The following is a 23809-nucleotide window of genomic DNA, read 5'->3' on the forward strand; positions in this document are numbered from 1 at the left end:
GGGCGGGGGGATAATCGGGGGTGGGGGTGTGGGGTGTGTGTGGGGGAACAGCATTATCAGTCCTCGGCCCAATATGGCGTGCTCCAGCTTCTATACGACTCTCAAAGATGGCAGCTCCCATCTGGAGACCGCCATATTTCCACCCCCCCACAAGACGGACGGTCAGGGCCTGACGCGACCGGAACGTGACGCAACGTGGAGGCGGGGCTCCTCCCCCAACCCCTTGCGTCGTGTGTCTCGTGACAGGCACTTCCGCTCGGGGCGGCGGCGGTGGCGGAAGTGGGAGCAAGGCCGGAGCTTTGACCATAAAGCCCGAGGCGGCGGCGTTGGCTACGGTGTTTGGGGCTGGGCAGCTCCTAGGAGCCTGCTGGAGCCGGAGTCGGACCTCTCTGTCGCGGCCTGCGTTGTGTCTCCTTCTCAGCGTATCCCGCGGTGAGCGGCGGACTCGGGCCGCCCTTCCCCCGCCGCGGCCCCGGCCTCCGGGCCTGGCGTCCTCGGCGAGAGCCGGGCCGGGCGGGGCGGCGCCCGGCGGGCGGAGGTCGGAGGGCGCGGGGTGAACTGACGGGCGGCGGGTACCGGGATCCTTGGGCCAGGAGCGTCCCCGGCGGCAACCCTGCTGGGTGGGAAGAGGTACGGGCCGGCCACCGAGGCAGCGCTGCCAGGCGCGTCACATGCCCCGGCCCACCGCGGGCACTGGGAGACGGGAGCTTTCAGGGTCCTGCACGGTAAATCCTATTTCCGAAGTTCCGGAGGGAAGGACCTCCTGAGTGCCTTTCAAAAGGCCTGGTGCCCTCCTGGCTCACAGTCGTGCGGATGTTGAGAGTAACGTTGGGAAGATTTCAGATTTCTCGTTTGCTGGGCTGCGTGGCAAGACCGCACAGGTTGCCTTCTTCTCCCAGCAGCCTTCCGAAGCACCGAGGCAGTGTCCACTTACAGAGAAATCCAAGAACAGAGAGGTTAAAGTCACTCGTCCAAGGTCACACCGCCGATAAGTTAGAGAGAGAGAGATTGAAGTGTAGGTACTCGGGCTACTTAGCCATCTCCTGGCCTCTGGCCTCTTGTGCTTTAGCTGCTCCAAAGCTTGCCACCTGTTGTCTGTCCATCAGCAACACCCTCCACCTCCTGTCTAGTGTTGTCATTTGAGAGCCTCTTGGTCCTACCTTAAAGCTATGTTGCATTGGCAGTTGTAACTTACAAGGCTGTTACGGAGTGTAGTGTCACCGAATCAGAAGATCCTGAATTCTGGCAAGGTATGTATAGGATTTGAATAGTTTTCGTATCCAGATCTTTTCTTTGAGTCAGGTCTGGCATGCCTGCCGTGCGCACCTTCCTTTCTACAGGAGTTGATGGGTGCCTAGCTTGTTGATTCTTCACTGTTGAAAATACTGTGTCTTTGGCTTCCCGAAGAACAGACCCTTGTCTTTTCCTTGTGACTTGAGCAGCTGATTACCCGCATGATTGGGTTAATAAAATCTCCTGTTGGTATGTTTTTCTTGGCGCTTGGGAGGATTGGTTCAGACTTGAGTGTAAGAGTTGGAAAGTGAGTTATACTGAAGTTGACCAAGCTAAAGTTTGGTGTCCTAGAGTGTGTGGAGTTTAATTTTGCTACCCGGCTGATACACTTAAGGGCTTTATGTAATATGTAAGTTCAGAGTAGAGCAGTGACTGGTGCCTTCATTTAGGACATGTTTTTCTTCCATTATATATGTGTCAGGCATTACTGGGTCCTGACTCAGGGAGACAGGCATGAATCCTGTCCTCAAGGAATTGTAAAATGGTGAGCCTCACACTAGGAACTCGGTTTGGAATGACTGGGCTGTAGAAAGAGTGTGGGGCTTTTGCAAAAAGTAGGGTTTTTTTGTTTGTTTGTTTTATTTTGTTTTTAAATCTCCTTTGGTGAATCAGACATCCAAAAGTGTAGCGTTCTAGCTAACAACTTGAAATATTGCCTATTGAAATATTATTTAGGTTTTTTCAAGACAGGGTTTCTCTGTGTAGCTTTGCGCCTTTCCTGGAACTGCTTTGTAGCCCAGGCTGGCCTCGAACTCATAAAGATCCCCCTGCCTCTGCCTCCCAAGTGCTGGGATTAAAGTTGTGCGCCGCCACCACCACTGGGCTTGCCAACTTTTTGTATGTAGTGTATGCACATATCCATGTGTGGAGGTTAGTATTGGGTGTCTTATTTATTGTTTATTTATTTGTTTGTTTGTTTGTTTATTTTTTCGAGGCAGGGTTTCTCTGTGTAGCTTTACGCCTTTTCCTGGAACTCGATTTGGAGACCAGGCTGGCCTTGAACTCACAGAGGTCCACCTGCCTCTGTCTCCCGAGTGCTGGGATTAAAGGCCTGTGCCACCACCACCTGGCTTGGGTGTTTTATTTAATTGTTCAACTTTTTATTTATTTGATTCAGGGTCTCGTTACTGAACCTGGAGTTTAGCCACTGCTAAGCAGGCTAGCTGGTGAGCTCCAAGGTGCCCCCTACACACCCCCCCACATCCACACTGGTGTTACAGATGCTTCTGCACCTAGCCTTTTCTTTTTCTTGATTGAAATGTAAGTCCTGGAGATCTGAACTCAGGTCCTCATGCTAGTACACATCCTGAGCCATCCTCAGCCCCCAATTTTGTGAGCTTTGGTAACATATTTGTATGGTTTGCTCCTGAGAGGATCATGTTACAGTTTATGATTGATTACCTCTTGAATCGTAACCATCAACACTAAACTTGATTCCCTTTTTGTTGTGATATTTTTGTCCTTCCTTCAGGGGGGACGCCACTTGCCCGCAATGCCGAAAGAGGAGGCACAGGGTCAGTCGAGGTACAGTGTACTGTAATGTGTGAGGAAAGAAAGGCACATTGAGTATGCAGGATTTTCATTTTCAGATGACAAGAAAGCTTAATGTAGTAGCTCCTGCCAGACTTAGTGATGCATTCTAGATTAAAAAACCAAAACCAAAAACCTGTGCCCCGTTTCCCACGGCTTTCTGGTCCCCTCCTTTAAAGGGCCCAGGTTTTACTCTGAAGGTGGAGGGTGGAACTAAGAAGTCGATCTAAAAATAGTTTTATTAGTGTAATCTTCTAGGTAATTGTTGGCAACCACATGGGTGACTTTTCTGGTTTTCTGTTTTTGGTGCCAATTGTGCCTCATAATCAGAGGTCCTAATCCTGTAAGAGAAGAGTCCTTGTAGGAAAGGGGCTGTGAATCAGTTTCTGGCTCCACCACCGAGTGAGGCAAGAAAGTTTGGTTGTTGGATTTGCTCTTACTCCATCTTCAAAGAGGTCTGCACGAATACTTTTACCATGCATTTGTTATTAACCTTTCTGTGAAAATAAGGTGTGAATTCCGACCCTAAGAATCACTGGTCGTCTTTGGCACCCATCCTCCATGGGTCAGGTCAGCAGATGTGACCCACATGGATGATGACAATTTCCCTGGGGAAGTAACCAGGAGGTGGCCTCCTAATCTGGGTTTACCAGCATCTCATCTTGGAGCTGGGTCCTCTTTGGAAGGGTTCTGCAGCTCCCCTTTTTGCCTTCTGCTTTCTGCTCCACTGGGGTTGCTGTTGTGTTCCCACTGTGTGACCTGACCCACCTGTGCCAGCCTATGCTCTTGCTCTGGGGTCTGGGTGCTGCCCTGCTTGCAGCTTCAGAGACATTCTGCAGTTTTCTTGAGTTATTTGTCCTCATATCTTTCACCTTTTAGACGACATTAAAGACTGGAGATCATTTGCATTTATGTTTTGAAGTTTAAATAAAAAAACGAAAACAAAACCAGACTTTAAATAGTGGTTGTGAGCTGTGATTTGTAAACTAGAGGTAAAACTAACATGATGGGTAAAATCAGAATGGGCTTCAGGACTCTCCCTGGCCAGTTTCAGTTTTAGTACTGCACACTGAGTCCAAAACCAAATTCAAGAATAGCTACTTGCAAAATGTCCCCTTAGGGAAGGAAGAAAGCTTAGGATTTGGCTTTAGTGATGACGTGACATGCAGTATTGGCCTTGTTCATCTGCTTGAAGATGCAATAATTAATGCACAGGGTGGGAGTCCAGCCAGAACTTTGTTTTGATGATGTCATTACTGCTTTGGAGATCTGTTTGATTCCTGTTGTCCATTTCCTGGTCTCCTAGGATTGCCTGTGTTGGTACAGAGTAGATCTGAGGCAGCCTGAGGACCTGAGCGGTTTGTAGGGATTACACAGCCTGCCTGGCCTGCTTCTCAGTCAATCTTGCTTATGATGTTGCCAGGCAGAGTGAAGGTTCTTGATGCTCCCTAGCATTAAGTGAAGATAACTTCTTCAGGAAGTTAACTCACTTGACTTCAGGAATCCTGTAACAGTTAACTGCATACGAGCAAAGTGCACTATATGTACATGTATGAAAATAACATAAAAATACATGTTAATAAAAATTAAAATGGTTAATACCATTTGTTCTAGTCTGTTTCATTGTGATTTTTAAAAGGTTGACTTCAGTTTAGTAAACTTTAGTTTGAGTTGAGAACACAATGAGAAAGCTACTATGAATTCATCTTTAAAATCTCAGCCTGGACTTTATGAAAAATAGTGGACTGGTGTTCATGCACACACAAAAGCCACCTTCTTTTGAAATAGGGTCTTCTGTAGTCCAGGCTGGTCTTGAATCCTTAAATTGCTAAAGATGACTAAACTGATCCTTTGTTTACCTCCTAAGTGCTGGGATTATAGACATCCATCACCGTGTCTCTTAGATATAATGATTGGTCAGTCTGCCAACAATTCCCCATGCACTTACCAGATCTGGGGACCTGGAAGCCTTAGGTCATCTTTGCAGTTCCTAGAACTGTTTCTAGGGTGTGGTGGTGTACAACTTTTGGGAGGCAGAGACAGATGAAGCTTTGAGTTTGAGGCCAGCCTGGTCTACATAGTGAGTTACAGGCCAGCCAGGACTATATAGTGAGACCCTGCCCACCTCCCCATTTTTTTTAAAGCAGTCCAGGTGGGTTGGCACACACTTTTAATCACAATAGGTGAATCTCTGAGTGAGGCCAGCCTGGTCTACATAGTTTCAGGAGAACCAGAGTTACAAAGACCCTGTCTTGGAGAAAAGTGCTTTGGCCTGTGTTATTTTGTCAGTGTCTGCAGGAAGAACATTGTTGTAGAAACCCTCCTACCCAGCATTTCCTGTAAATGCCGTCTAGTATGTGTGTGTTACTTCTGGAGTCAAGGGAAAGTAAATTCATACTCACAGCTCGGTGTTCCTTGTTGAGAGGGTCGTGACTGGTTGGGTGGCCCAGCTAGAGTGGAGTGCCATCCTGCCTTCTCCATCCCACATGTGTTTCTTGAAGGCCTCAGTAGTTGATCCCTTATGCAAATGTATTTTCTAACCTAGTTAAAATCACATCTTTTTTTCTGATTATTGGATTTTTTTTTTTAAAGGTAGGAGCTAGAAAGAAGAAAAGTTTGCCGTTTTCTACATACTAGTTTCTTCCTGCAAGTATATACTTTAATTTTATTTATTTTTTCCAGACAGGGTTTCTTTGTGTATCCCTGGCTGTCCTGGAACTCACTCAAGGTCAGGCTGGCCTCAAACTCAAAGATCTGCCTGCCTCTGCCTCCTGAGTGCTGGGATTACAGCCGTGTGCCACCATGGACGGCCCACTTTTTAAATAGGCACACACCTATATGGAAATAACGTAGACGAGCAGTTTAAAGATACTCCACAAACTTAAAAGACTCCTTGCACCTCTTTCAAGCCATTGTCTCCTTAATGCTAACTCAAATAAGGATTTTCTTTTCTTTCTTTTTTTCTCATCTTTGTAAAGCTATTTATTGAACATCTCCAGCCTTAGTCCTATCCCACTCCCACGCTCAGAACATGAAGCCAGCTGCAGCTGATTTCTAACACAGTGACTAATTTTGCTTGGTTTGGATTCCTTTGTGTAAATGGAATTATCCACTGTGCAGTCATTCCGTTATATCTGGTTTCCTTGACTTTTCTGAAACTTTGTGTAATGTGTGGTTTTAATTCCATTTTCATTGCACTATAATATTCCATTGTGGGATTAAAATATTTAAAATTAAGTAGAGTTGGTGGTGTGGTGTGCATCTCTAGTTACTCTGGAGGCGGATGCAGAGCAGTCTCTTGAGCCCAGGAGTTCAAGACCAGCCTGGATAACATAAAACCTCTATTTCAAAATGTAAATGAGTAAATAAAAAGTAGAAAGTCTACATTTTAGGTAGGCTATGTGTCTGCTTGTATGCCATGAATCTAGCAGTTTAAACAATGGCAATGTGTTCCCTTATGGCTCTGGAGGTTATATACCTGAGCTGTATATGGACAGAAGGGGTTTCTGAAGCCTCTTCCCCACCCTTCACACCATCGTCCTCATTTGTGTGGTGTCTGAACCTCCTCCTTTTAGTCATACTGAATAAGGGCCAAATCTAATGACCTCATTTAACCTGTAACCCCTTTAAAGATCCTACCCTGCAGTAAGTCCCCTTCTGATATGGGACTAGGCTTGCAGTGCATAAATGAGCAGCTATGAAGGGTTGGGAGTGGATCATAGTTTAGCTGTTTCAGTTTGATGGACAGGGCCCCTGCTCACAGAACCTGACCTTTTGTGGCCCCTGTTTCCCTTACTAAAGCAGGGAGACCTGGAGTGGGCAAGAGAGAGAGTTCCTAGATCAAAGAGTGCCCTTGTTTGAGACTGCTAACAGTGTTACTTACTTGTTAGAGGTGAAGGCTGAAAATGCTCGATAGGCAGGTGCAGGGACCTGAGCTTGATCCCTTAGCACCTCGGGAAGGAAAGCAAGTAATGAAATGATGGATGTTCTGAGGTTAGAAAAACAGAATGACTTGAGTGTGGTGAGTGAAGAGAAGCCTTCCATGGCCACCCCTATGGTCTGTTTGCTCTTGTGCTCTTTGATCTTGACCCATCTCTTGTGAGTTTGGCCCAAAGAGGCATAGTAGAGGGTACTTGCATTCAGACTGTTGATCTAACGTTTCATCCTTAAAGTCCTGGAGTCTCTCATGCACATGTTAGTGGCTAGTCTCTTGCTGTTTTCATTGGTGTCCAGGTAAGTGTTTGCTGGCATCAGACTGCCAGTTTTTTGACTGAATGTTCTTGAGTTTTGAACATCACATCTTAGTTTGAAGTATTATATGGCTTTGCTTCTTCCCAAATATCAGCCCCCTTTAAAGCTTGAAAATTCTGTACCAGTAACTCTGCAGAGTAACTTACTTTTGGTGTTATGTGAGTAGTTTCTGGACCAGTTAATTTTCAGATTTGTATTGTCTAATATAAGAAAAGGCTGCCAAGCTGGGTGGTGGTGGCACATGCCTTTAATCCTAGCACTTGGGAGGCAGGCGGATCTCTGTGAGTTCCAGGAAAGGTGCAAAGCTACACAGAGAAACCCGGTCTCGAAAAACCAAAAAAAAAAAAAAAAAGAAAGAAAGAAAGAAAAAGAAAAGGCTGCCCGCAGCAGCTGTGGGGAATGTAAAATTAAGAGTCCTGGAGCTTCAGGAATGGTTGTAGAACCAGGAAGGTGAGAGTCCTGAAAATAGCCTAAAGAAAATGTTCAAGTTCTTTGATGACTAAAGTAGGGAGAGAGGGCCTTAGTGAACTTTTGGATGCCGTTGGTGTGGAAGTGTGACTTTGTGGGAGGCTGGCATTGCTACTGAGAGGTGCCGCTGTTGTTAGTGCTGCGCCAGGTAAATATTCTCTTCAAACCTCATGACTGCAGTGAAGAATCTGCATAGCCAGGCTGTGAGGCCTCATGCTTTTAATCCCAGCACTTGGAGACAGAGGCAAGTACATCTAGGTGAGTTCGAGGCCAGCCTGGTCTACAAAGCAAGTTCCAGGACAGCCAGGACTGTTGCACAGAGAAACCCTGTCTGTCTTGGGGGTCAGGGTGGGGGAGGAAAAAAAATTTAAAAAATAGATTAAAAAAAAAAAAAGCAGCTGGGTATGCCCTAGTTCTGAGAGAGGAATGACTTTGTCGTTATAATTTACTATTACAGTTGAACCTGGGGCCTCACAGGAGCTAGGCAAGCACTCTACCACTGAGCTATAATCCCACCCCAGAATTGCCTTTAACAGTAAATTAAAAATGGGAAGAATCGGTGTGGAAGGAGAGACTTAATTTGATTTTCCTCTTCAACCAGCTGCTGTGTAGGTTTCTCTTAGGAGCTGATGGCCAGGCTGTCATTGATTGAAGTGTCTATGGTATCTGGAGTTGGAATCAAAACTTCTGGAGATGGTGAAAATCGTTCTTATATAACTGCCTGTGTTAGTAACTATCTGCTTTTCAGCCTGCCTGCCTAACCAAAAAGAAAAAGAAAAAGAAAAGCACTGTCACCCTTGTCTCTTATTTAAAGAGTTTAAAATTTAAATAGGTTTAAAAATTTAGCTAAGAACAGATTTGGAGATACAGCTGCATGGTAGAGACCAACAGATGCAAGCCGTAAGGTCCTCCTCATCCTTGCTCACACCACTACCACCAAAACAAAACAAAACAAAAAAGCCACAAACAAACAAACAAACCTGAGAGCTGTAGGGCAAAGCCCTCTTAGCAAGAATTGCTTTCCAAGGAACTTGCCTTTTGAAAGTCGTCTTTGTTTTCTCCTCCTTGTGGGAATATGATACCTGGAACAGAGTGTCTAATTCAAATTAAGCTTCTTGACCTGTCACTTTCTATTTCCAAGGAGATCTGGAGTATTGTAAAGCCACTATATAGAAGGTCTGGGACTAGCACCTAGTGTCTAAGTTTACAGAAGGCTTTGTGACCCTAACGTGAAGATCTCCCTTAATTCCGTGCTTTGTGTTTCAGCATTTTAAAAGTGAGCTATACAAGCTGGGTGTGGTGGTGCACACTTTTAGTCCCAGCACTCAGAAGGCAGAAGCAGGTGGATCTATGTGAGTTTGAGGCCAGCCTGGTCTACAGAGTGAGTTCCAGGACAGCCAGGAGAAACCCTGTCTCAAGAAACAAGACAAAACAAGTCAGTTATACTTGCAGTTCTATTTCTATGATGATGTGTGAATTCTCATGTAGTGACCTTCGAAGCATTATCAGTCATAATAGGTGAGGTTGTGCTTTGTAACAACTTCTGAATGTACACAATAGCACACAGTTCTTGGCTTGCTGCCAGGCTTTCTGTTGTTTTGTTTTGAGAGGAGCCTTGCCATGTTAGTCCAGACTGCTCTGGCACTTGAGATAATAGGCCCACCCATTTCCATGCTTCCCTTCCCCTTTTGTTCTTTAGGTAGAACCCAGGGCCTTTTGCATAGTCAGCAAGTGTTCCACACTGAGCTAAACTCCAGCCCTGCATCCTTCTTACTCCTGAAGGAGCGTCCATGATAGGGCAAAGGAAAAACAGTGCTGAAGTTTCTTGGACCTAGAGGGAATGGTTCCAGGCCAAAAATGACTCATCACTTCTGCTACTGGCTCATTGGCTAGAATAAGTCACAACATAGAAGGCATCCTAAAGTGTGATCCTACTGTGTATCCAGTAGGCCCAGGGCTGGAAGCACTAGTGTCAGTTGAAGTGACTGAGGGAAACAAGACTTTTTAGAGATTGCTGTTCCAGGCAGGTGGTTAACTTAAAAGCTGAAAGGAGCTTAGTTCTGCAGTATATATGTACATTGTTTGAACCCGGGTCTCCCCGTGTGTCCCAGGCTTGGCAGCCCTCATGCTTCAGCCCCTCTGTGCTTGGATTGTAGGTGCTACCAGCCCTGGTTTGGGAGTTTAGCTCTGTTTGTGAAGTGGCCTGCCACCTTGATTCAAGACTTACTCTCCAAAATAGATTTATTCTAGGGACAAGTGTAAACTTTAGTCAGATACCTGGAGTTGTCCTCTGCACACAGTGAGGATGAAAGAAACATCCATTCAGACCCCCACCTTTGCTTCCCATTTTTTCAGCATTGAAATCCTAGACCTTCTAAGTATCCTTTTACTGATGGATGCCATCCCATTTTCATGAGGCAAAGTATCACACACAGTCTTCAAGTATTCATTAGGTCTTCCTTCCCTGGCTGTAGAACCCTCCTTTTCTGTTGCCTGTGGTTGAAGCCCTTCACCTGCTGTTGGTAGTGTTGGCCTTCCTGGCTTTGAACCCCTGGCTGGCAATTTAGTCCCAATGGTACCTTCCCTTTATAGCCACATGGCTTCCAGTCTGCCATGCTGCCTTGACCTCCTGAGTGCTGGGATGACAGGTGTGTTCCACCAGGCCTGCCTCAAGCTGTGCTTTTGTATGTTTGGGCTGCTTTTATGTATCCTGTGAGTGTTGGGATTAAGGCATGGTCTATCATATCTGGCCATCCCCAACTGGCTTTTAACAAATAATCTACATTTATATCTGCTGTGATTAGTGATTGAAAAGAAGAAATAGGTGTAAATTCCTTGTATTGTGTGGAATGTAGGATTTCAGGTGCTTCCTTAAGCAGGACTTCAAGGTATAGTAAATTACCTGTTTTTAGCTGGGCGTGGTTGGGCATACCTTTAATCTGAGCACTTGGGAAGCAGAGACAAGTAGATCTCTCCTGAGTTTGAGGCCAGGGTTATACAAAGAAACCTTGTCTCAAAACCAACAACAAAAAGATTACCTGCTCTTAAAATACTAATTTTCAATACTTTGGCTCTTAGTCATAGAACTTTACTGATTTTTTCTTTTTTTCTTTTTTTTCTTTTTTTTTTTTGGAGAGGTAGGGTTTTCTTGCAGCCCAGGTTGGCCTTGAATCCCTTATGGGATTACAGGAGTGTATGCAACCCTGCTTGCTTCCTGTTAGCCATTTTCAAATCACTGGCATGAAGCTTTGCCTTACTTATTTCTTTGTGAGAGGAAAGCATTACCTCATGACCTGAGATTTGTCCTTTCAGATTGTTTAAAAATTACAAAAGCAGTATAGAAGTCTTTTTTTAGAGATAGAATCTCACTGCACAGCCTAGGCTGGCCTTAAATTGTAATCATAACTCTACTACCCAAGTGCTAGGGTTACAGGTCCACACCACTTGGGCAATATGGTGCTTATTCAAAACCCTTTTAAAGTGGAATCACACAGTACACATTCTATAGCTTTGTAAAAATTCTGCCATGTATAGTAGAAACCCTTTCTTGTAATACATGCTTGTTGGTTAAGCTGTGGTGCTCCTAGCTGGCCACTGCCCGCAGTGGCCATGCTGAAGGAGGAGACTGTTGGGTGTATCGGTCGAGGAAGAATCAGTGCACCATAGTTACCTTTCTAGAACTTTATTGAGAGAGACAGAGACACCTCGCGGAAGGAAGAGAGTGTGGAAAAGAGAGAGTGCAGAAAAGGAGAACGCACAGAGGGCACAACCGTTTTTTTAGGCTGGGACGCCGTCTCAGGCTGGTGACATAATTAAGGACAGAATCCGTACAATGCTGGGTTTTGTTTTTGCTGTGGTGGTGAGTAAACTCACTACCTCACGCATGCTAGGTAGGTGGTGTATCTCTGACCCACATCTCTCATCTATTACATGCTGTTTTTAATGACTCTGATAACTGCACTGGCCATCCTCTAAAGAACATTTTAGTTCTATCCCTTCAAGGAAAGAATTCAGGGGGTTAGAAGAGATGGTACAGGGCTTAAAACTACTGGATGAACTTTCAGAAGTCCCGGGTTTAATTCCCAGCACCCATATGGCCACTCATCATGGCCTGTAACTCCAGTTCCAGCAATCTGATGCCCTCTTCTGGCTTCTACAGGCACCAAGCATGCATGTGGTACACAGACATCCATGTAGACAAAACACCCACACACATAAATAAATTAAAAGAATTCAGTGTTACGCTACTTATCTAAGATACAGTGGTTAATACACTCTTAAAATTTTGTTTTCATTGCCAAGGCGACCTCAGGAAGGTTTGTACTTAACAGTTATAGTTTGAGAATTGTGCTTATAGATGTCAACTGTCAATGTTCTTAATTTTGTCCACTTAACAAATGGGAAAAATGTTAAGTACTTTAAGCTTTGAGTTTGCTTGATTAACTGTAGTAGTTTGAATGGGATGTCCCCCATAGTCTCCGGCATTTGAATGGGTGGTCTCCAGTTGGGGAGACTTAGAGGTGTGGCCTTGCTAGGCCACTAGGATCTGGCTTTGAAAGCTAAAGACTTCTATTTTGAGTTTCTTCTCTGTTTCCTGCTGTGAGCTCTCAGTCTGCTGCTCCAATTGCTATGCCTGCCTGACACCAAGCCTCCCTGCCTTGATGGTGGTGGGTTTGATCTCTCTGGAACTGTAAGCCCAAACAAACCCTACCTTGTAATTAGTTGCCTTGGCCATAACATTTTATCACAGCAGTTGGAAAATAGCTATTAGTTTTAAAAATACATTCATTAGTTATTTGTGTTCTGTGAATTTGCTCTTATGTGCCAAAGCTCCAGTGAGCCTCTCCTTCCCTCTATCTATATAGAAATGGCTCAGATAACAGAGTTTTGATTTCTTTTTTTTTTTGGCTTGTTTTCTTGGTGAGATTTGGCCAGGTGGTGTGTTTTTTAGAAACAAACTTTTCTGGGTCAGATCTGCCACTTTGTTTTCTTCTCTGGGTTTTATGTCATACTTAGCCCCACTTAGCCCCTTTCTATACAGGACAAAAACAGCTGTTCATCTAGCCCTTGGCCCATGTGTGTTTGGGGCATTTATGTTGTTTTGTTTGTTTGTTTGTTGCCAGGATCTTTCTCCAGATGCCTGTTGTTAGCGCTTAAATTATATTGTCTGTTCCTCATTCACAATATACTACTTTATCACATGAATTCCCACCTACATGTGCCTCCCCTCCACCCTCCCCTCCCCTCCCTTACCCTCCCTTACCCTCCCACATGCCTTTTTTCCTGTCTTTGGGGCAGTTTCCTTCTGCTTTGTGCTATGTTGGTGAGCCAGGCAATTTTCTGTCCTTCAAAGAACTCCATTGAAGTTGCTTTGATCAGTTCGGCCAGCAGAATCGGTCAGTCATCTAGATATTGAGAGGAAGCTTTTCCTAAGGCGCCCTCAAAGAGTGAAGAAGCTCAGTATTTCCCTGTTAATGTACCTGGGACAAACGCTGTGTGGTGTTCATAGATGTACAGTGGTAGAAGACCTGTTTTTGAGCCCTGGGTTTGTTGGGGCAGTAGTAATGGAGTAATGGATTTCCCCTTAAAGAAGCAAGTGTTTGATTTAAATGATGTTCCTGAAACTCCTGAGTATTTCCTTCTCTGCCTTCTCTGGTCTTTTCCTGCTGCATTTGGAAACAGTCTCAGAGAGGTGGCTCAGTCTGTAAAGTGCTTGCTGCAAGGTTGAGGACCTGAGTTTGGATCCTCGGTACCTACAAAAAGCTGGCTATGGTGGCACACTGCTGTGACTCCAGCACAGGTGGTAGGAGTGAGACTGGGGAGGCAAAGATAGGTGGATCCCAGGGACTTGCTGGCCGCCAGGGTAGCTGAAAGGTGAGCTACAGGATTAGTGATGGACTTTTTCAAAATAGAAGTTGGAGAGCAATAGTGGAAGACACCTAGTGTCAGCCTCTGGCTTACACACCTACTTACACACCCACATGGGTGCATGCACTATTCAACAGCAACAACAACAAAATTTCACAAGTAGGGTTACTTCATAATCTACATTGTTTGTTAACACTGTGTGCTGATTGTTGTCTTTGAACTGGATTTCTTTTATTGTTCCTATGGGAAGTTGTTAATGGTGGATTTTCTGTTTTATTAATTTAAAATCTTGATTTTTATGTGTATAGATATTTTACTTGTATGTCTGTGCAGTATTTCTGTGCCTGGTTCCTTGAGGCCAGAAGTTGTCTGATCCCCTGGAATTGGGTTTACAGATGTCTGAGATCTACCATGTGGGTTCTGGGATTCAAACTCAGGTCCTTTGGAAGAGCAGTTGGTGCCCTTCACTGATGAACTACCTCTTGTTTTGAGAGACTAAGAGACAGTTAATTAGTCCTCACAGAGTTGACCAGTGGGCCAGTTTTTCTTTTCAGAACTTTTAAAGGAATGTTAGCCATCTGAATTGAGGAAAATGATTGCCTTCTAAATAGGAAGAGAGAATCATGGCTCAGCCAAGTCTTCCCATTTTTCATGATTGTCTTTTGGAGGCTGAGTTAATCATCTGTACATGTCATGTGAAGTCTGTCTCTCTGCTCCTACTGATTGTTCCTGCCAAATGGCTGCCTTTTGGCTTGCAGTTCTGTGAAACCATGAAGCTGTGAACCCATGAAGCTGTCTGAAGTTGCAGAGGACCCACAATCTGCTTGTTGTCTCTGTGAAGGGTGGAGCCTTCTGGTCAGTTTTTTGTTTGTTTAAGCCAAGTAGGGTTTTAAAGCAGGCAGGGTTAGAAAGATTCCACTTACTTACTCTTGTTGGTGTCTGTAGTTAGAATGAGTGTGTGTTTGACAGGCAGATGGCATGTGTAGTTAATTAGTAACTTCACCTGTTCAAACAGTGCTGCTCAGAAACTGGGAAGTGAGTTGGTTTTTCTGCTTCTCATTGCTGCTGTAGAGAACCCTGAGTTCTTCTATCCTTGGGATTCGGGGAAGTGAAAGTGTAGTGAACATACAGGCAGCCACAGGGTGTGTCATGCTGAGTCCTGTGCTAAGGAAAGAAAGACCTGTGGAGGGAGTTCTTGTGAAGGGCCATCAACAAGATGAAGATGTGATATGCTAAGCTAAAAGTTAAGATTCCAGGACTTTATGGTTGGTTTGTTTGGTTTGGTTTTTTGTTTTGTTTTGTTTGCATTATTTTGCAGTTTGGGGCTGCTGAACCCATGGCTCCAACAAGCATCTACCATTGAGCTACAACCTCATCTCCACCTTTGTGAACAATGTTTTTGTTGTTGTTAGTTACTGTTTTGTGACACAAGGTCTCTATGTAGTCCTGGATGTCATTGGACTCACATAGATCCTCCTGCCTCTGCCTCCGGAGGCATGTGCTACAATGCCTGGCCAACAATGGTTATTTTTAGAGAACTAGTTGTACAAAAAGAACCCCCTCCATCCCCACAAAATTCAAGGGATTTATTTAGAAGAGAAAGTTCAGGGTAGATACAGTACATGGGAGCAGTGGCTGCAGATGAGATTGCCTAAGTCTTGATTTGTTTGAGGTTTTAATTTTTTATCTTTTTCTTAATGTGTATGATTATTTTGGCTGTATGTATGTCTGTGTATGTATGCATTACCTGCAAAGGCCAGAAGAGGGTATTGGATTCCCTGAAACTGGAGTTACAGATGGTTGTTAGTGAGCTGCCATGTTGGTGCTGGAATTAATCTGGGTCCTCTGTAAAAGCAGCCAGTGCTCTTTCCAGCCCATGTTGGTTTTTTTTCTGTTTTTTTTTTCTGTTTTTTTTCTTTCTTCCCTGAGAGGTAAGCTGGCCTAGCACTAACTTTATGTCTCAGGTTGACCTCCAGCTTTCAGCAATCCTCCTGCCTCAATTTCAGGAGTACCTGGTACTATATGCATGAGCTGCCACGACACAAAAGGAAGTCTTGTGAGATAAAGTCTTTGTCCCATTCAGCTGAGATTCTATTAACAAACCATGTTGAGCAAGGTATAGTGGTCCAGGCCTTTAATCCTAGCACTCTAGAGGCAGGGGCAGGTGAATTTCTAAGTTTGAGGGCAGCCTGTCTGCATAGTCCCAGGACAGCCAGGGCTATGTAGAGACTCTGTCTCAAAAAAACAAAAAAGAAACAAAGTTGTGCATGCTTTCTTTGATGCCAGCTCCCAAATCATGACAGGGAGGCTTAGTTATGAATGCTTGGCCTTAGTTTATGCTTGTCCCACTAGTTCTTAGAATTTAAATTAGCCTGTTTCTCTGCATCTATGTTTTGCCTTAGGGCTTTTTTTTTTTTTAACCTTTCTTTCATTCTGTATATCCTACTCCATGTCCGGCTGTCTAGCTAGCCCAGGGCATCTCCCTCTTTTTCTCTCTTCTCTTGAGCCTGGATTCTTCCTACTATTCTCTCGGGCCTGCCAGCCTCGCCTATCCCTCCTCTGCCTCACTCTTGGCTGTTCAACTTTTTATTAGACCAGTTAAGTGCCTTAAGTAGGCAAAGTAAAACAGCGACACATCTTTCCATAACTAAACAATGCAGCATAAACAAATGTAACACACCTTTACACAGTTAAAGTAATATTCCACAGCATAAACCAATGTAACATATCTTTGCCTGGTTAAAGTAATATTCCACAACACATTGTTGAGCTGTATACAGTTAAGGGTTTCTAACCTGCAGAATGATGACTTCATAAGGTAATAATACTGATGAGAGTACTGGACTGAAATAATGGATATTGTGTCTATAGGTTTGTGTGTATACGTATTAGAGCGTTTGCTAATAATGCAATGTTTACTTCACCTGAACTAGATACTTCTCCCCAACCTGGATTTTCTTGACTAAGCAAATGTGTCTAGAGATGGAAGAAGTGTTGGCCTAACTTTCTACTTGTGTTTATGGCAGAGCCCAGAGACCCCATGTGGATAGGCAGCGACCATTGGACAGAAATTTGTTCTGGAGGCTTTCTAGTCCTAAATGAATGGGATCTTGTACATTCTGGACAGTACCTGCACTTACAGCTTTACAGAGTCTGTCCAGCAGATGACAGGATCCTGATGACCATGATGTGGCACATTCCTTGCTCCACACAGTCATTCATCATGGGGCTATCCTACTTTGAGGATATAAGCATTTTAATTGGAGGCTTGCTTACAGTTTCATGCCTCCTGCAGAAATCAAAGAATTTATAAGGCAGTACTGTGAACAATTGCATACCTCTTAAGCAGATAACCTAGATGACTGGACAGATCCCTAGAAATACCAAACCCAAGGCTGAATTACAAAGAAGTAGGAAATCTGAATAGACTCGTAAGCAGTAAAGAAATTGAGTCATTAGTCTCTAGACTCTACAGTGAAAAGCCCTGAGCCTGGTAACTGACTTAGTGAATTCTTGAGCCGGAAAGACTGTAGACCAGCCCTCTCCTGGTCCTGGTGCCTCTCCTCAGCAGTAGAGCGGTAGTGACTGAGGCGTTTGAAGAGCCTACCGCTTTGACTCATGTATCCATCTCCCTGGCATGTCAGTTGTTTTCATCAGTAGTTTGTGACAGGTTTGTGTACTCTAACCTGCTTAAATCAAACTAGTCTCCATACTTTTATAAAGAGTTTTATGAACTTCCTTTTGAGATTAGTCTATAGAACTGTGATTTTAGCTTGCAGATTTAGTTTCTGCAATTTTGCTGAGTTACTTTATCAGATCTAAGCTTTCTTATTATTGAAACCCAGCCTTGCACACCAATAAGTTAACAATTCCATGACCACAACAACTCTTATAAGGGAAGGCATTTAATTGGGGGCTTGCTTACAGTTTCATACCTCCTAAACATTTTAATCCTATCAAAGAATTCTATTCCCTGGTGATTCAGCATTCAACTATGGGAGTCATTCTAATTCAAACCAAGTCTGGTGACCCAAGTCAATTATTAGAACCTACATAAAAAGCCACATGCAGTGGTGTGCATCTGTAATCCCATCACTACTAGGGTGAGAAGGGAGACAAATTGCTCAGAAGCTTGTGGGTTAGCTAGTCTGGATTATGAAGTATGATGCAACATACACACAATATATTTTTAAAGACTTTTTTAATTTAATGTGTATGAGTTTTTGCTGTGTGTGTGTGTTACCTGAAGAGGTCAGAAGAGTGCATTGAATCACTAGGAACTGCAGTATAGGAGGGTTATGAGCCATCGTGTAGGTGTAGGGAACCAAACCCCTGCCCTCTGCCAGAGCCACAAGTGCTATTATTAACCTTTAAGCCATAGCTCCAGCCCCTCTAGGAAGGAAGGAAAGGAGGAGGAAAAGGAAAGAAGTTAAAGAGGGCTGCCATGATACTGCTGTATAGAAGCATCCTAAAGGAAAGAGTGTTTTGATCTGCAGTTTGAGAATATACAGCCTGTCATAGCGGGGAAAACATGGCCTCAGGAGTGTAGGTGTTGATGTGTCTGGAAGCAGAGAGATATGCATACTGGTGGTCAGTTTCTGTTCTGTTTTTTTCAGACCCGGACTCCAGCCTGTGGGCTGTTTGCTCTCATTTAAGATGTGTCTTCCCTGTTGAGTTGAAAGGCAGCATAGCATACACTAACTAAAGCACAAGCCTGACACAGTGGCTTTTAGTCCCAGCACTGGGGAGGCAGAGGCAGGCAGATCTCTTGAGTCGAGGCCAGCCTGGTCTACAGAGTGCGTTTCAGGACAGCCAAGAACATACAGTTCAGAGCCTGCCTCAAAACAAACCAAACAAACAAAAACAATAAAATTTTCAGCAAACAGCCTTATAGACTTATCAAGAGGCATGTTTCCATGGTGCTTCTAAATGCTTTCAGGATTTGATATAGTGTCTCACTATGTAGCCCTAGCTAGCTTGAAGCTTGCTATGTAGACAAGGCTGGCAAGACAAGATTGTACTTCTTCTGCCTCCTTTGGTTTGGTTTTAAACAATCTCTGGTGATTCTAGATCTTAATCAAATTGATAAAATTAACCACTGCAACTGGAATGTAACTTACTGGAAGACGATATGGGACCCATCCTTAGCATTGCAAAAAGGGAAGGAAGAAAGGAATGCTAATGAATGAAAAGAAAAACTGCTTGTGTTCATTGACTAGGGAATCACAGTGCTATCCAAAGTAGCAAATTCATTGCAGTTCTTAGAACATTTCCAATTTTAAATATCTTTGCATTGTGGTATGCACCTGTAACCTCAGCATTCAGCAGGCAGAGGCAGGAGGATCTAGAATTCAAGGCCAGCCTAGGGTTACAACATAGTAAGATTCTGTTTCAAAAAAAAAAAATAAAAGAAAAATGCTGGACTGTGGTGGTGCATGCCTTTAATCCCAGCGCTTGGGAGGCAGAGGTAGGCGGATCTCTGTGAGTTCGAGGCCCGCCTGGACTACAGAGTGAGATCCAGGAAAGGCTCAAAGCTACACAGAGAAACCCTGTGTCGAAAAAACAAAACAAAAAAAGTAGAGGCAGGCAGATCTCTGTGAGTTCTAGGCCAGCCTGGTCTACAAAGCGAGTTCCAGAACAGCAAGGACTACAAAGAGAAACCCTGTCTCAAAAAAGGGGGGGAGGGGACAAATAACCTCCAAATTTATGTGGGAATTCATGGAATTCTGAGTGCCCAAATTGTCTTGACTATCCAGAACTAGGTTGTGTGGAGTGGTCACAGTTCCTGATTTCAAATTTTACATCAGTGTAAGCCAGGCATCACCTGAAATCTCAGCACTTGGAGGCTGAGGCAGGCAGATGACAAATTCCAGACCAGCCCTGCTTCCCCTAAACACAGTGAAACTTCCCCTAAACAAAGCTCCTCTAATCACAGTAGCCTGGTACTGACTGGCACAAGTCCAGAGTTTGACTTGAGGTCCTTTTTTCCACCTTAATTTAGTGTCTATTGATAATAGCAATAACATAGTAACAAACATATAACTGACACCCTTTTCAGTTAATTTTTGTGATAACAATGTAAGTGGTGTAAACTCGCCATTTTTATCTTTTGCTTTTTTTGTGCTGTTGAAGGCACATTTTTGGCATTTGTGTGGTGTATATGTGTACGCATATGTTTGTGTGGGAGTGGGTGTGCTGCTGTAGGCCAGAGGCTCAGGTTGGGTGTCTACTATTACTCTCCACCTCATATATTGAGAGGCTGCATCTCAATATATCAATCTAGAATTTGCTGGTTCAGCTAGTCTAGGTCACCAGATTGCTCCAGGGATCTTTTTTCTCTGTTTCCTGCCTGCTGGAATTACTGGCAGGCCACCCTGCCCAGCTGTTATTTATATGAGTGCTGTGGACCCAAACTCCAGTCCTCATGCTTGCTTGGCAAGTGCTTACCTACTTAGCCAGCTCCCTAGTGGAGTACACTTTTAGTTTTATTTATTTTTGAGTTAGCCCTGGCTAACTTTGAACTTAAGCTCTTCCTGCCTCAGGTTCCCTGCCTTGACCTGCAAGGCTTTGGGATTGATGGGGATGAGGGAATGAAGAAAGGACAGACAGATAAACAAAAGCTGGTTTGGGTGGGGGTGAGCCGTGCACTCTGATGGACCTGTACCAACAACAGTCCAGAAACTTGGGGTTCGTACTTTTGAATGAGGACACAGGTTCAGCTAATCTTGATAGGTGGTTTCTGTAGGGGAGCAGTTTTAGACTGTAAAACATCTGGGAGGTGTACCAGGCTTTTTCTTTTTTTGGGGTGCCACCAACCAGCTCTCAAATTATGACATGGAGACTTATTAGTTTTGAGTGCTCGGCCTAGCTTAGGCTCATTTCTGGCTAGTTCTTTTAACTTAAATTAACCTGTTTCTCTTTATCCACCTTTCGCCGTAGAGCTTTATATCTTTCCCTCTTCTGTACATCTTACTTTCACTGCTTCTTGTGTCTAGCTGGCAGGCGGCTGGCTTCTTGCCCTGGGCGTGTCTCCCTCCTTCTCCTCATTCTCTTCTCCTTCTCATTCCTTTCTAGACTAGATTTCTCCTCCTCATTTTCTCTCCCTGCCAGCCCAGCCTATCCTTTCTCTGTCTAGCTATTGGCCGTGCAGCTTTTTATTAGACCAATCAGGTCTTAGGCAGGCCAGGTGAAACAAATGTAACACATCTTTACATAATTAAAGGCAACGTAAACAAAAGTAACACCGCTTTACACAGTTAAAGTAATATTGTGCAGCATAAGCAAATGTAACACATCTTTGTCTAGTTAAAATAATATTCCACAACAGGGGGAGGAAACTTTGGTCTATACTTTTTACACATACTGTCAACATCCATACACGGCGCAAGTGAAGGCTTTGCTATTTTCATTAATTCGAGGCATTGAGGTTCTTGATATGGCTATGTTCATGTCAGTAGTAGGTAGATGAATTACTAAATGGTCTTATTAAATAAAAACTTGGAGCCAGATACAGGGGTGAAAACCTGAGAGATCAGAGGAATAGGAAACGCCACAAGCTAACCACCTCACCGACACCTCAGTCTCCAAAAAGAGCTGCTTCCTGTATACCCACACCTATATGCCTTTCTGTTCTGTTACATCATTTGCTCTCTCCATCCAGCTACATCACTTGCTCTTCCTACCCAGCTTTGTCGCTTCCTGTCTGTCTGTATAGACCTCCAGTGTCTATACAGTAGCTAGTGTTGGAATTTAAAGTTTGTGCCACCACGCCTGGCTCTGTTCCCAGTGTGGCCTTGAATTCACAGAGATCCAGACAGATCCCTACCTTCCGAAAGATAGGATTTAAAGGCATGTGCTACCATTGCCTGACTTCTATGTTTAATATAGTAGCTGGCTTTTTCCTCTGATTCTCAGATAAACTTCATTGGGTTGCACAAATAAAATATTACCACAGTACATTCATTCAAGACTTCATCCACTCCTTACATGTTTGCACTGGGCATCCTCGGATTCCCACAATTCCCTAGTGTTGAAATTACAGGTGTGTGCCTCCACACCCTGCTTGTTGTAGTCTATCTGAAGTGAACACATCTGGTACCATCAGGAACCATTCCATTGTTGTGCTGCTATCACCACTACCTGTTTCTGAAATTTGTCCATCCTGAGTCAGGTATTGTGCATGGCTGTGTTTTCAATACCTAGGCCGAGGCAGGAGAAAGAAAAGTTGAGGCCACCTTGGGATACATATGAGGACCTTGTCTCAAAAAAGAATACCAGAGTTCAGATTCCCAGAAACCCACATAAAATATCAGATGGGTGAGGCAAGCTGGCTAGCAAGATTAGACATATTTGGGAGCTCTGTGTTTGATTGAGCACCAGCCTCATTGAATAAAGTAGAAGACTGATCAGGATGATTCTGGACATCAGCCTTGGGCTTTCACATGCACACAAACACATGCACTCACACCACAAAAATAAGTGCATACGCCACACACAAGAAATAAAAAGATCTCAAGCATTAAAGCACCCCTATTACTTGAAACCTGAAATGGGTACTTGATTAGGTTTCATGTCTATCCAGGTATGATGGCTGATTTCATGTGTCTACTTGATTAGACCTTGAATGCCCAGGTACTTCACTCAGAGCTGTGTCTGTGAGGGTGTTTATGGGGGAAGCATTTGAATGGGGCACTTGAGTCAGATAGAGAGGCCTATGTTGACCAGAAGGCCAAGGGAGAAAAATGCTCTGTGCTTGTCTTTTCATGCACCGAGTCTGTCTTAGACATTTTGACTGTAAGATCATGGAGCCGATTGGCCTTCAGAACTATGTGAGCCATTCCTTAAAATAAATTCTTGGACTGCAGTTGTTGTTCAGCTAGTAGAGTGCTTAACTAGCATGAAGAAGGCCCTGGGCTCTGTCGTTAGTACCACATAAACTGGGCATGGAGATGTATGTATCTGAAATCCTGACACTATGGAGGCAGAGACAGTAGGATCAGAAATTTAGTGTAGTTACTCTTCCCAGTGGAGTGAGTTTGAGGCCAACCTGGGGTACATGAGACACTATCTTAAAACAAAACAAAACTCTATGTCATCTTCTCTTGATCTGGTTTTTGGAGAACCCTACATACTCAGCATTGATATAGAGTCCTTTTTTCTCAGAGGCCAGTTTTGTCCAGACTATCCATACATCGATCATTTTTATGCTCCAGTCAAAAGGTTGGTTCACTTTCCTAACCAGGAGGAAATTTATTCAGCAACTGCACCACACCGTTCTCTGACTCCCTGGTGCTGTGCTTTTTGTTTGAGACCTTTTGACTGGCACCCTGGCTGGCCTAAAACTCAAGAAATCCACACCTCTCTGCCTTTGGCTCCCAATTACTTCACAGTATAACAGTAAACTTCAAAAATTAAACCCAGTTTTAAAAAAAAAAAAAATGGACTAGTGGTGGCCTTGAGATGCTTTGTGATATAGTACTTTGCTTAGAATGCTACCTCTATCCAGCTGGGAGTTCAACATGTAGATACCTTTTAAGAAATTTATATCTTGCTGGGTGGTGGTGGTGGTGCATGCTTTTAATCCCAGCATTTGGGAGGAAGAGGCAGGCAGTTCTCTTGAGTTTGAGGCCAGCCTGGTCTACAAAGAGTTCCAGGACAGCCAGGACAGTTACAGAGAAGTGGATGTTTTGCCTACATAAATGTATATGCCCCACATGCATGCCTGATGCCTTTGGAGACTGGAAGAGGGCATTGGATCCCCTGGAACTAGAGTTACAGATGATTGTGAGCTACCATGTGGGTGCTGAGAATCGAATCCTCAGCTCACACTTCTGAGAACTCTGAGTCATGGGATAGGAGATAATGTTTTTGTTTTGAGACAGGCTCGTGTAGCTCAGATTGTCCTCAAATTTGTTATGTAGCTGAGGCTGGCCTTGAACTCTTGATCCTCCTGACTCCTCCTGCCTGCCTGATAGAGATGTGTGTGTTACCATACTCCAACCTGATTTTGGAACTTTAAAACTTATAAATTCGAATACAGATTATTATTTGAGGGAGGGTTCAAGACCTGGTTACTCTGTATAACAGGCCTGTCTGTTCTGCCTCCTGAGTACCAGGATTAAAGGTGTGCACCACCACGCCCGGTTTACAGATTATTATTTACCTGAATGTTTTTGTTTTCCTTGGGGATGCTGTTCAGGAAGTGAACAAGAATTTGTTTTGTATAAGAAATGGTAGCACGAAACTGGGCAGTGGTGGCACACACCTGTAATCCCAGCACATGGGAGACAGAAACAAGTGGATCTCTGTGAGTTCCAGGACAACTGAAAGCTGTTACACAGAGAAACAGGGGTGGGTGTGTGGGGGGTGTGCATAGCATGAAACACCGTATTTTATGTTG

General features: G+C 44.1%; 1 protein-coding gene across 1 annotated transcript in view; it reads left to right on the plus strand.

The window, feature by feature from the left end:
* Positions 1-234: 234 nt before the first annotated feature.
* The window catches only part of Rab7a (RAB7A, member RAS oncogene family), a 57114-nt gene continuing 33539 nt past the window's right edge, over positions 235-23809 (plus strand). Inside the window, exon 1 of the mRNA XM_036180888.1 lies at positions 235-432. The gene's annotated coding sequence lies outside the window, so the exon portion shown is untranslated. The remainder of the gene's footprint in view (positions 433-23809) is intronic.

The sequence above is a fragment of the Onychomys torridus genome, chromosome 3 (assembly GCF_903995425.1).
Source record: "Onychomys torridus chromosome 3, mOncTor1.1, whole genome shotgun sequence".
In the NCBI taxonomy this organism is placed as follows: domain Eukaryota; kingdom Metazoa; phylum Chordata; class Mammalia; order Rodentia; family Cricetidae; genus Onychomys; species Onychomys torridus.